Raw genomic sequence first — 11,195 nt, 5'->3', positions numbered from 1 at the left:
AAAAAAAAAAAAAAAAAAAAAGAATAATGTTAATGTTGGAGCTGGAGAGGTGTTCAATGGTTAAGAGCACTGATTACTCTTCCAGAGGTTCTGAGTTCAATTCCCAGCAAACACATGGTGGCTTACAAACATCTGTAATGGGATCTGATGCCCTTTTCTGGTATGTCTGAAGAGAGCGATAGTGTACACATACATAAAATAAATCAATCTTAGAGTGAATTCCAGGACAGCCCGAGCAATACAGAGAAACCGTCTCGAAAAACCACAAAAAAATAAAAATAAAACAAACAAAAAAACCAAACTACCCTTCTTCCTATGGTTTCTACAGCTCTTGTGAGAAACCAACAGTTATATCATCTCCTACTTCTCAGTCCACAATGACTAGAGCTGCTGCCCCTTGAGATCAGCCTTTTTTGGACCCTTAGACCTTTGGGACAAAGATCCTCAGAGAATCAAAAAAATCTGTAGAAATAGCAAAAAGGTAGAGACCACAAACCTTGTATATAATTTCAGGTTGTCCACACCCCTAAAAAAACCAACCATAAACTCTGTTAAATGTTGACCTAAAAGAAAAGCTTTATCTGTATTTTTAAATGTCAAGGGTCTCCAAAGACAAAATCTGTGATAGCAGTTATCTGCATATCATGGAGACTCTAGTCTCAAAAACAGGCACAGATCAAGCAAAGAGAATTGTGCAAAGACCCTTATGTGCATTTCCCAACCCTAGCAATACTCATGTTAGAGATGAACCAAAAGAGACCCAGTAAGTCCATCAGCTCAGCAGTTGCTAGGTAGAATTGGACTGTCCAAATTTAGTGGGCCTCAGAGCCAGGACTTCAATGACAACCTGAGTTCTCTTAGAGATAAAAATGAACAGACTGAATCCGTGAAACAGGCGCCTCTGGGCACGAAGCCCTCAACCTCTGAGCTTCAATCTCTGAGAGCAGCAAAACAGGCCCCGCTCAGACTTTTACTCTAACGGCTAAAGATGGACATATGTAGTAGTAGCTCATGCCTATAATCTCAGCACTCAGGAGGTTTAGAGAAGAATACTATGTGAGTTCTAGGCTAGTCTGTGCTAAAGAGATGCCTTGTGTCAAAACAAACGAGTATCAGGAGACAGTAAAGATGACTCAGCAGTTAAGATAATTTACTCAACACCTAGGTTCAGCTCCCAGCATCCATGTGTTGACTATCAACCACCTATAATGCCAGTTCCACAGGATCCAAAACCCTCTACTGGCCTCTGTGCACACCTGGCATGTACAAAGTGTATGGACAGACATGCAATTAAAGCCGACACAGAAAAAGGGTCAGAAGTCTGGCAAGACAGCTCAGTAGGTGAAGGCATTTACTACCAAACCTGTTGGAAGCGACGTGGCAGAAGTAGAGAACAGTTGTTCTCTGACTTTTACATGAATTATACGATATCCCTCCCCACAAAATGTAATAAAATAAAAGGGCTGGGGATGTAGTTCAGTTGTAGAGCACTTACTATGTGTGAAGCCCTGGGCTCCTCCAGACAGACAGACAGACAGACAGACAGACAGACAGACAGACACACACACACACACACACACACACACACACACACACACACACACACACACACACACGGTAAGCAGCAACCCAAAACAGGAAGGTCCAGCAGGACACCCGCTTGTCCTTCTGTCTGGGTGTAGTGGTGCACACTCATAATCTCACCACTTGGAAATTGAAGGCAAAAGGATCAAGAGTGTAAGGTTATATCTGACTACATAGGGAGTGCAAGGCCAGTCCAGACTACATGAAATAAAGTAAAACGGAAAAGCCCTGCCTGATTAAGAGCAGCGTAAGGCCTCCTGGCTGTCTAATCTTGGCTTCGACACCTTTCTTCCTTTGTTAGCAACCACACTGGGCATTTTGTAGTTTTAGAACAGATTAAGGCCATTCCCACCTGAGAACTTTGTAATCATTGTTCCTTTTATTGCATTTATTTAGGGTGTGTGTGTGTGGGGGGGGTAAGAATGCCTGTGTCCAAGCGTGTGCAGGGCAGAGGAAAACTTGCAGGAATTGGTCTCTCTTTCCATCACTTGGGTCCCAGGAACTGAAGGCAGGTTGTCAGGCTTAGCACACACCTTTTACCCACTAGGCAGCTCCTCCTCCTCCACAAGACTCCTGATACTTTCCCCACCATCCCCCAAGAATCTTAAGCAAGGTTTGATGCTAGTGACTCTCCACTACATCTTCTTACACCTGGACCTTATACATCATGGCCCTGAGTTACCTGGCCTCCTGGCAATCTTGACTTTGCCACCTTCTTTTTTGGGCATTTTTTTTTTAAGATTATTTATTTATTTTATGTGTATGAATACACTGTAGCTGTATAGATGGCCATGAGCCTTCAAGAGGCTGCTAGGAATTGAATTCAGGACAGCCCTGCTTGTTCCGCCCCACTCACTCTCACTTAATTCACTGTACTTGTCTTCAGACGCACCAGAAGAGGGCATCCGATCTCATTACGGATGGTTGTGAGCCACCATGTGGTTGCTGGACCTTCAGGACCTTCAGAAGAGCAGTCAGTGCTCTTACCCACTGAGCCATCTCACCAGCCCTTTTTTGGGCATTTTGCTAGTTTTAGAACAGATGGAGGCCTTATACTCTTGCAACTAGATACCTGGTTCTGTCACGTGTCAATTCAAATGTCACCTCTTCACTGGTGCATTCTCTGACCACATTTCCCTATGTACTCAGACCATATTCTCTCCCAATATCTTTTATCACCTTCCTTCTCCCACCAGAGCCTTCTTGTGAACATGTCTCCTCCTCCTGTTCTTTTCCTGTGGCCCACTGCATTGAAAGTTGCTTCCATGAATGAACATTAGTGAGGGCTTATTTATTGGAGCAGGGCAATTACAGTGACAACACTGAGCTAATCCCAGAAACCATTAGCTAATCAACTTCCTATAGCTCCTCAGAGAGGGATGGGGGTCTTGTGCAGGTACCCATTGCAACGGTGAGCTCACAAGTGCCTCAGTCACGTCGTGAACAGAAATCTTGTTACTCCTGTTATCTCCTTACTGGTTTCTCAGCATTCACCATACTTCATTGTGCTCTGAATCCCTGACCAGGGCATTCTTAATGTTTCTACTATACCTGGCCCAGCCCTCAATCACTTTTGTTGACTGAGTGGATGAATGTGTAGGAGCCTAACCTAGGCTGGCTGTTCTCTGGAATTGTGAATTTTAAGCAACCCTGCGCAACATAAGTGGCTCAGTGACCCATGTTCTCCCTCACCCACACCCTGTATCTAAGATGCCATTTAGCTACCTGAGTGACAAGAGGTGACTGGTGACACTTTCTTTCAATGCAAAGGCCCTAGTCATGTGGGGCAACTATGGTAAATGGCAGACACACAGACAACTCTTTGAAGATCCGGCCATTATGGTCCTGTCTTCTCATCAGTAACTTGGGCAAATTAGGGAGAAATTAACCAAGGTGCTAAAGCAGAACCCAGTGGTAAGGAGTTATCATTAGCCTCCAACTGAGAGGCTACACACAGGGAGGCATTCTTGATCCAGAATTGGCAACTGCCCAACCTACTACTCCATTGCTCCAAGTTTAGGGATATTTGGGTGCATACGTGATTAGCCCAGGCAAAGCCCTTTCCTGGAACTGATATCTGAAGTCTATATATTCCTAGCACCACTCGAACCTTTTCCTATGCCTGGAGGCTTCCAGAGCCCAGATCAACCCAAAGCCTGAGACCTGCATTCTATACTCTGCTCTGCACTTACTGCCCTAGTAACCTCCCTTTCCCAGGTAGTTGCACATCTCTAGAGCCCCAGGTTTTCTTTAGCTTCTATTTGTGAACTGAGCTTCAGGGCATCAGGTAGAGAGTGCAGCTCCTCAGTAACTGCTTCCACTGGCTTCAACTACCATCCTTGGCCAGCATTGCTGTGATACCACAAGATTGAACAGAGCCGAGAATAAAAACGACAGAGTCCACAGAAGGTAAAAGGACCCTTCTTCTTTCATATTATCCTCTGACTTGAGCCTCAGAACGAATTGGTCCTACAAGGCTGGCATAGTTATTTTCACCTCAAAAGCCCCCTGGCAGGTTGGAGAGATGGCTCAGAGGTTAAGAGCATTGGCTGCTCTTCCAGAAGTCCTGAGTTCAATTCCTAGCATGCACATGGTAGCTCACAACCATCTATAATGAGATCTGGTGCCCTCTTCTGGCCTGCAGGATACACGCAAGCAGAATGCTATATACATAATAAGTAAATCTTCAAAAAAAATAAAAATAAAAATAAAAACAAAACAAAACAAACAAAAAAACTGTGGCACAGCCAGCACTTGATTACCCATAAAGACAGCCGGAATGAACAGGGCAGTAGTAGGTTACCCCTAGTAGCTGACAGCCAAGATGGCAGAAACAGAGGCAGTAAGAAAAAACCCCATGTTTTTCTTCCCTTCTAATATCAGCATGCTCCAGGACTCCTCAGGATGAGAAACACCTGAGCATGCACTCAGTAGCTCAAAGCTGATTTACCACAGGGACAACCAAGAGCTTGCACTCCCCCCTATGACTAGAAACCACCTGAAGGTGACATGGCCCCATACAGACCTTCCAGAGGCAGCAGGCTTTTCTGTTTCTATGAAGTTGAGATTCAGCTGGAATTAGGAGCACAGGCCTGGAGGCCAAGGATAGGGGATGAGAAAGGCCAGCCTGGACAACCTATTGAGACCCATCTTTAGAAGTTTAAGAGAGAGCCAGGGGTGGGATGAATGCATGGATCTTTGAGTGTTCAAGGCCAGAATGCTTTGGGTTCCAGGACAGCCAGGGCTAATACAGCTCAAAAAACAAAAAACAAACAACAAACCCTGAAACAAAAAGGGTTAGGTTTGAAGTGGTGAGAATTCTGAAATTTGACAGCATATGACTTTTAACCCTAGCACTTGGAGGCAGAAGTAGGTGGATCTCTGTGAGTTCAAGGCCAGTCTAGTCTACAGAGTGCATTCCAGAACAGCCAAGGAAGGCTACACAGAGAAATTCTGTTTGAAAGGAGGGGAAAAAAGCCAAAAAACAATACAAGAAACAAAACAAAACCCACAGAAATAGTGTATGTTCTCATTTTTGAGAAACCCTGTCTCTGAAAAAAATTAAAAAAACAAAAAACAAAAGGACAAAGAAAAAAATTAACAAAATTAATTCACTTGAGGGGCAGCCCAAAGAAACTCTGCCTAACTTTCAATGTCCTTCTTGGAGAAAGAACGGTTTCAACCCTGTCTCGAAAAAAACAAACAAACAAAAAAGAACAGTTTCTACTTTCTACTTCGTCTGGCACCTTAAACTGTATCCCAGAGGCCTCACAAGCAGTCTTCTCATTTCTTTCTTTGCTTTTTGTTTGTTTTTCAAGACAGGGTTCCTGTGTGTAGCCCTGGCTATCTTGGAACTCACTCTGTAGACCAGGCTGGCCTCAAACTCAGAAATCTGCCTGCCTCTGCCTCCCAAGTGCTGGGATTAAAGGAGTGCGCCACCACCACCCGGCAGTCTTCTCATTTCTTATCTCTGCCCCCCAAAAGCTGGGGACTGAAGCTAAGACCTCCTACCTGCTAGACAAATGCTCTACCACTGAACTACACTACAAGCATATCACAAGCACTACCTTAAAACAGAATGGAGGAGACAGTTAGGCTGTAATACTAGGTAATACTAGCCACTCCAGAGGTAGAAAGCAGAGGAACAGGACAGTATTTCAAGGAAAAACTGATTGTCACTTATCTAGCTATCAGGAGGGAGTCTCAGTTAAGTGAGATGTTACACACCCATGTTTTAGGCAAGGGGAGAGGCCAGACCATGTTTGTAACATTCCTAGGTATTCTGAGAGTACCCTGCCCAACCAGGCACCTATGATTTTTGCCAGTCACTGAAGAGGCAGGTGGACTCAGTAAGGTTTTGCTCTCAATGCCCTCTAATCCATTAAAAGGCCCCTCTTCTGCACAGAATTAAAGTCCTTGCAATTCTCTTCAACTAAGCCCTCAGCACACAAGGCCAACATACTCCCATCACCTTCAGTACTGACACCTTTCTCTAGCATCAGGGATAGACAAGATTTATGTTGTTTTTTTCCCCTTGTAGCCTCACCCCAGAGTCAAACATAGAGAAAGGACCAAAGAATGTTTGTGGAAAAGAAATCTGAATATTCAGAGAAGAAAAAACACAACAAAACAAACCTTGCTCATGTCAAATAAAATGCTAATACCCTACTAAGAAAATCCTGAAGCTTAATTTGAGACATGGCCTCATTATATTTAGTCCTGACTGTCCTTGAACTATATTTTTTTATTTGTTTTTTGAGACAAGATTCCTCTGTGTAGCCCTGGCTGTCCTAAACTTGAACTGTAGACCAGAGTGGCCTCACCTGCCTCTGCCCAAATGCTGGGATTAAAGATGTGCACCACCTACTTGGCTTGTCCTTGAACTCTATCCTCCAACCACACACCAAGTGATAAGATTAGTCTTTGGCATGGTATGCGCATAGATGTATGCCTAAAGGTCAAAAGAAACCATCAGAGATCCTGCTATTGGCTTTTAGGAGTCCTGCTCTGGTCTTTCTTCAGGTCAAATGCTCATTGAACTTGGCTGGAGCCAGGCTGAGAGCCAGCAAGCACCTGTCTGCTTCTGATCATGCTGAGGATTCAAACTCAAGTCTTCACTCTTGGAATGCAAACATTCTTACCCATTAGCTACCTTTCTTACTCTGAAGCAGTGGTTCTCAACCTTCCCACCGCCGAGACCTTTTAATAGGGCCCCTCATGTTGTAGGTGACCCATGCCATAAATTTTTCATTGTTACTATATAACTGTAATTTTGCTACTGTTATGAATTGTAATGCTCTGTTTTCTGATGGTCTTGGGTGACGCCCGTGAAAGGGTCATTCAGCCCCAAGGGGGGCTGAATTGTTGTCATCAATGTTGTTTTTGAGGACAGGGTCTTGTTCCAGGCTGGTCTGAAATGCACGTTCAGTCTCTCAAGTGCTAGAAAGACAGGTATATGTCACCAATTACATTTTTTGATAAAAGGTACCTTCTGATTCCAAAAATTGGGAATTCTGCATCTCCCTTTATCATTCGTTATCTCAATGCACTTACTGTAAAGGCAGCTGAATAGAAAAAGACATGGTTCAGAAAGAAGTGAGATCGTACATACAAACAATTGGCCTGGAAGTCACTCTGTAGACCAGGCTGGCCTTGAACTCAGAAATTCGCCTGCCTCTGTCTCCCAAGTGCTGGGATTAAAGGCGTGCCCCACCACCGCCCGGCTCATAAAATACATTTCTAAATGAAAAATATAATTAAAAGATATTATTTTCTGGCTGGGCGGTGGTAGCTCATGCCTTCAATCCCAGCACCTGGGAGGCAGAGGCAGGTGGGTTTCTGAGTTCGAGGCCAGCCTAATCTCTACAGTGTGAGTTCCAGGACAGCCAGGGCTACACAGAGAAAACCTGTCTCAAAAAACTAAAAAAAAAAAAAAATTTTCTTTCTTAGCTAAAACAAACAAAAAGTATTTGTCACTTCCTTGTGTAGCTATAAAGAACCTTAGGGTTCTCCTTTGTCTCTCAGAACTAAATGCCCTGCCAAGTCCAGTAAGAAAGTAAGAGAGAGGGCTTCTTGGGGTCAGGGTGCCTAGCAATGGCTAACTCCAGATAGAAGTTTCTGAGAACTTTTTCTTTATAAAAGCTTATTTAATTTATGTGAGTACACTGTAGCTGTCTTCAGACACACCAGAAGAGGGCATCAGACCCCATTACAGATGTCCACCATGAGATTGCTGGACACTGAACTCAGGACCTCTGGAAGCGCTCTTAACCGCTGAGCCATCTCTCCAGCCCCAGAAAACTTAAGGAATAAGGAGAAACCCAAATTCCTTTCATTTCTGGCTCACCTTGGAAAAGGATGCTGTCTTTTTGATCCTAAAGGTGCTAAAGTATACATAGGCTAACATTTATGTTAAGGTTTAGCCAGGCAGTGGTGGCAACCACCTTTAATCCCAGCACTTGGGAGGCAGAGGCAGGGGGATTTCTGAGTTCGAGGCCGGCCTGGTCTACAGAGTGAGTTCCAGGACAGCCAAGGCTACACAGAGAAACTCTTGTCTCGACAGCCCCCCCACCCCCCGTAAAAAGTTAAGGTTTGATTCCCAACACTACAAAAAGAAAAGAAGAGAGAGAGAGATCCTATGCAAAAGCCACCCAGAAGTTTGGAATATGGAAGCTGATCTATAGCCATAAACATAACTCATCTAAAACCCAGACAAGCTGGAGTTTGTTTTAGTTCTTTGAGACAGGGTCTTATGTATCCCAGCTCACCTTGAATTTCCTATGCAGCTAAAGGTATAACTTCTGATCCTCATGCTCCTACCTCTATGATTGCAGGAAAACTGGAACTGTAGGCTTGTGCCACACCCAATTTATTCAGTGCTAGTGATCAAACAAGAAATCTATCAACTGAGTTACATCCCCATCTCCAAGAAAGTCTGGAAATAGCTGCTTTTAGTTCCAAGTGGATCCTACTTCTTTGACCTTATGTGCGCTGTGGATAGTCCTTCCCCAGCTGGGAGTCTCTCCAGAGCCTACTGGATAAGCCTTACTTCCATGTGCTTACCAGCTAGAATATGGATTAAGAAGCTGTGTCCATAGAAGGTAGGCCCTGATGACATCTGAGCAATCTTTACTCGTTGCCTTTGACTAGGGAGAATGACAGGGCAGAGAAATATACTGGAGAAAAAGAAAAAAAAAAAAAAATCAAGTGCAAACCAGTATCTGAGGAAATATTGTGGGAGCAGGGGGCACTAAAGACAGTGGCTTTCAGCTTTCTGGCTCTAAGCCAGTTATCCTAAGAGACTGGGCACTCTGCCTGCCCAGGTCTTCAGGACCTCTTATCTTAGGCCTTTTAAGAACTGTGACACAGAAGCCAGAGAATTCAACCTGACAAGAGATGCTTTCTGCCAAGTCCTGGGAGCGTTTCTACACTAGTTCCTTCATCACTCAAACGGAAGTGCCTTCTCAAAGCCTGCCTAGTAGTAACTGGTTCAATACACTACTTCTCCAGGAACTCAAGGTGATGACTGATCTGTGGTGCCACTGCTAAGGCACTTTCCAAAAGACCCAACCTTCTTTTGAGCAGCCCCAGCACATGTGAAGAGAAACCAGACATTGTGACTTCTAGTTCTAGATCTGCAAACAACTTCAAAAGGCAAAAACCAGTCTAAACCAGAGCTCTAGCCACAAGGTCCCTTCCACCTTTTCTGGACTCAAAGACCTCAAGCAAGGGAGTCCATTTCGGCATGAATTAAGTCCTACCTCATCATTTTGTTAAAGAGTCATCTTCCTGCTAACTCTAGGAGGTTTTAACATACTTTTAGAAGTCGGTCCTGCCTGAGAAATCTAACAAAAACCTTGGAGGCTCACACAACCCACCCCCAGAGCTGGAGCCTAGTCAGTGGATAAAGAAGGGTGGAGGCTGGGCCTATCAGACGGGAGCTGCCTCTTCAAGGATACTAGGTCCATATTTTCCAGGACTAGCTAGAGGTAAAGTCCCACGAGGCATCCCCTCCCACCCCAGATTCCCTGCCCTTGTCCTCCATGCTGGACACTGCAGCACAGGTTCCACCGAGGTAGAGGTTAAGTTTCGTGCACTCCCAGCAGGCAATCAAGCAGAGAAGCGTTCACCTACATCCTAGCCGGGCTATGGTTTGGAACCGGGCAATGGTCCCAAGCCCCAGCAGCGGCAGGAGGGCAACCCTTACCCATGCTGCCTCTGGAGCGAGCTGGGTGGCGTTGCCCATCCCCGGATCTTCGCCGGCGGGTGGTGGGACGTGGGTCTGGGATCGGCCCGCCAACCTGCCTGCAGAGGTTGCAGGACTCGAGCAAGCCAGGCAAGGCCACACAGGGCGGGGCCCTGAGAGCTATCCTGATCGTCCGGATAACAGAAAAAGATCTGGCCATCAGCCAAGACCCAGGGCGGCCCGGACAGGCGTCCGTCAGGCTCTCAGCATTCCCCGGGCCGCGGCCGCAGACAATCCGCGGTAGGCGGAGCCGCGCGCGACACATGGTGCGGGCCCCGTGCCTCTTCGGGCCGCCGTGGGGGTGTGAAGAGGGGAGGGGCCTCCCAGGGCCTCGAAGCAGAAGCTCTCGGCGGCCTAGAGCGCGGCTCCTGCGGCCCAGCCCCCGCCCCGGCGCGCTGGCCCCAACACTCACCCGTGGGGCTGGCACGATGGCGGCAGCGGCGGCGGCAACCCAGCGCGGTCTGCGACCGACTGTCCCTTCCCCCTTGCCTTCCCTCGCCCGTCCCGCTGCATTCAGGGAAACGTAGTCCCAATATGCTCCGTATACGCTTTAGTGATCCTAACTAGAACTACATTTCCCAGAATGCCGTTCGCAGAGGCGCAGCCACGGCCCGCAGCGCGGGAGGAGAGGCTAAATTAGGGAGGGAGGCTGTCCGGGTGAGCCCCTGAGAATTGTGGTCTAGTGGAAGCCTCTGGAACATGGAGTTGGCGCCAGGCAAGGATCAGATCTTGGTTTTAGCTGGATCCCAGCTGGCCTGGCCCCGCCTATGTTTGTGTGGCGGACGGTGCCTGACCCCGCCTCTATGGGAGCCTGGTCTAGCTCGGAGCTGGCTGTCTTGTCCCAGGAGCCCCTCCCTAGGCCCCTAGGCTGTATCTGAGTTCAAAGCCTACTCTCTTTAGGCGCCCTGGCTACCAGCTCTGCTCCTCCATCCTCAATCCGCAGGGACTAAACCCACCCCTCTCTTGTTCATTGAGTTAGCAGTGTCTCAGAGGGAGCCACTTACCCCAGAGTTGGTTGGAAGGTAACTAGGTTTTTATTGGGACTCAAACGCTAATCTCAAGGTGGGCCATAGTTGGAGGGATTAACACATGTACAGAGAGGTATTTTCAGAACAGAATCGTGAGGGCTTTTTTGTTTTAATTTCTAGGTTTACTTGCTTTGTTGCAGCAGACAGAACAACTATTTTTGTTTGTTTTACATTTTATTTGTGTTGAGGAGGGATGAGCCATAACATGGGTGTGGAGGGCAGAGGAAGCTTATTGGAGTCAGTTCTTCCACCATTCCGGCCTAGAAATCAGATTCTCAAGTTTAGAGGCAAGTTGCTTTACCCAGTGAGCCAACTACCCTCCAACTTTAATTTTAATT

The 11,195-nt window shown here is 46.4% G+C and overlaps 1 protein-coding gene across 2 annotated transcripts in view; it reads right to left on the bottom strand.

Annotated features, from left to right (window-relative positions):
* Positions 1-10,409, bottom strand: part of Nutf2 (nuclear transport factor 2) — an 18,735-nt gene extending 8,326 nt beyond the window's left edge. The window contains exon 1 of one of the 2 annotated variants that reach the window (XM_031341248.1): positions 10,242-10,409. The gene's annotated coding sequence lies outside the window, so the exon portion shown is untranslated. Of the gene's footprint in view, positions 1-9,790; positions 10,075-10,241 lie in introns of those variants that run through there. The other variant, XM_031341249.1, reaches the window with a different exon arrangement.
* Positions 10,410-11,195: the final 786 nt, after the last annotated feature.

Source organism: Mastomys coucha, unplaced genomic scaffold, assembly GCF_008632895.1.
Source record: "Mastomys coucha isolate ucsf_1 unplaced genomic scaffold, UCSF_Mcou_1 pScaffold22, whole genome shotgun sequence".
Classification (NCBI taxonomy): domain Eukaryota; kingdom Metazoa; phylum Chordata; class Mammalia; order Rodentia; family Muridae; genus Mastomys; species Mastomys coucha.
This window is presented reverse-complemented; position numbering and strand designations above follow the sequence as displayed.